Source organism: Galeopterus variegatus, unplaced genomic scaffold (genome assembly GCF_000696425.1).
Source record: "Galeopterus variegatus unplaced genomic scaffold, G_variegatus-3.0.2 Scaffold552, whole genome shotgun sequence".
Taxonomy (NCBI): domain Eukaryota; kingdom Metazoa; phylum Chordata; class Mammalia; order Dermoptera; family Cynocephalidae; genus Galeopterus; species Galeopterus variegatus.
The window spans coordinates 576616-579400 of NW_007726663.1; positions in this window are offsets into that span (position 1 = coordinate 576616).

Consider the following 2785-nt stretch of genomic DNA (forward strand, 5'->3'; position numbering starts at 1 on the left):
GGATTATTAGGTTACAATTAACAAAAATTTCTTCAAACTTGCATAGAAAATTTAAAGAAGTAGCAGAAGAAATTTAATAGTAAGAACACAACAGGTAGTCTCCTAAGCATCTGAAAAAAAGCACATTTCAGTTATTCAGGGTCCAGACTGTAAGGATACCGTGGGCACTCAAGCGGAGGGGGAGGGGGAAAGCATTCCCTAGCAATATGGCACCCTTCCGGGTTCTTCTCTGCAGTAGAAGCCCGCCGGCGCCAGACCTCAACCAGTTACAGGTCAAGGCTCACCTCCTGCCCAGCCCCGTCCAATCAGCTACCACCCCGTCCACCCCCTATCAAAACCCGGAATGTAGCTCCCTATAACTATATGCACAGTCCTTGAATAAAGTGGAACTTCTTTGGCGAACTGTCAGCTTGGGTCCTGTCATCTTATCAGCTCGGGTCCATGTGCCCTTTCATTGATGCCGAAACCCGGGAGGAGTTCACCCTGCACCAGGGGACTCCTTCCTCGGACTTCCTCGGACCCCTCCGCAACCACCCTGGGACTGATGGTCTGCCCTTGTCCATTTTCTCCGACGCTGGCTTCCTTCATCCACCACCAGCTCATCCGTTAGGTAAGCCCCTTTTTTCCTTTTGTCAGGCTTGTAGATTATTTAAACCTTCACCCTAATCATATTCCCCCGGCCATGGCATTGACACATTCCCGGCCCTGGAGGCTGAACCCCCATTCCTCTCTCTTTCTCTCACGCCTTTTAACCTTCCTCTTACCAGGTCCTGGACCCCCGCCGTCCGTCAAAACCCTAGTGCGCTAGGTCCCTCTGGCTCCAGGCATCTTTGCCTCTGGGAAGTGAGGGTCTAGGTGACGACCTACACCCCCTTCCTTCCTGGGTTCATCCTTGAACCCATCTCCTGGGAACGGCACGACTCATTGGGGACGCCCTCTGAGTTCCGTCATTCTCATCCAACTGGAGGGCTCACTCCAATCCTCCTTTTAAACCCTCTCTCTCTCTCTAATCCTCTTCGGAATGGGAGCTTCCACCTCCTCCCTCCAGGCTGATTCGCCCTTACAATGTCTCTTAAACAACCTTACCACCCTATCCCTCAAGCCTGACATTAAACCCAAACTCCTCACCAAATTTTGCACACAAGATTGGCCTTATTATCCCTTAGATAACCAAAATAAGTGGCCCCCTGAGGGCACACTTGATCCCGACATTCTCTGGGACCTTTCTAACTACTGCCAGCACCTGAGAAAGTGGAAAGAGATTCCATATGTGGAGGCTTTCCGCCCGCTTGCCCAAAATCCCTCTCTCTGTCTCATCTGCTCTCCTTCCCAGGTTCTCCTTGCTTCCAAACCCCCTTCATCCTCACCGCCTCCACTACCCCCTACTTCTGATAATTTTGACCCTGTGGACGAACACCCTCCACACAGGTCTCCTCCTCCTGTAACTCCCTCTGCTCCCCAACCCCCTCAGTTAACTCCATCGCCATCTTCTGCTTCACCTAGTCAGCCTGTTCTCCCTCCTGCCTCCTCCTCCCTTGTTTCTTCTAGCCCCACCTTGCCGCTATCTTGTTCCCTGCCGACTCCCATTTCACCTGCCCTGGCGCCTTCCTTTAGCCCCCCTGTAACTTGTTCCCGAGGACTCCTCCCCTCCTCCACCGTGGCTCCTCTCCGTGAGGTGGCTGGAGCTGAGGGGGTTGTTAGGGTACACGTTCCCTTTTCATTAGCCGATCTTGCCCAGCTGGAAAAGAGATTAGGGTCCTTCACCACTGACCCCTCTACTTACATTAAAAAATTCCAATGGGTCCTTCAGGCATACAGTCTCACACATCATGACATACTTTTTGGCTCAATCCTACCCCAACATCAAGGCTAAGCTAAAAAAACTGGAACAGGGCCCTGTTACTCCCCAGACTGAAATTTTATCAGTGGCCTTCAAGGTCTTTCATAATAGGGAGGAGGAAGGAGAACTGGAAAAGTAATGGCACAAACAAAAGGATGATCTGGCCAACCTCCAAATGCTGGCCAAAATGATTACTCAGTCTTCTAAGTGCCCTTCCAGGCCCTCCACCTCCAAAACTCCCCCCGGCGCTTGCTTCAAGTGTGACAAAGAAGGTCATTGGTCAAAGAACTGCCCATCACCCAGAAAGCCCACCAAGCCATGTCCTAAGTGCCACAAAATTGGACATTGGGGCTCGGACTGTCCACTCACCCGAAGGGTAGACTGGCCATCCTGGACACCTCAAACACCTCTGGTGGGACTGGCTGAAGAGGAAAAAGACTGACAGGGCCCTGGGTCCTTCCCGACCATGAGCATCACAAAAAGCGAGCCCAGGGTAACTATTGTTGTGGATGGCCGACCCGTCTCCTTCCTCCTGGACACAGGAGCCACTTTCTCGGTCTTAAAGGAGTTTCGGGGCCCAACCACACTTAACATTTCTCCTATAGTCAGGGTAGGAAAAAACATATATACCCCCACAGAACACCTCCACTAACTTGTCACATTGAAGGCGTTTCATCTCCTTTCTCCCACTCATTTTTGGTCATGCCCCAATGTCCCATCCCTCTATTAAAAAGAGATATTCTCGCCCAGTTACATGTTTCCATCTCTATATCCCCATCCTCCTCCTCCATAGCCTCATTCCTTTTAGCCCTCATTTCCGGCCTACCGGGATACTTTAGAGCATGGATCCCAAATTACTCTTTATTGGCCTGCCCACTGTATGCCCTTGCAAAAGGAGACCAAAATAAACCCCTATCATCTTCACCAGATAAGCCATTCCAAAAA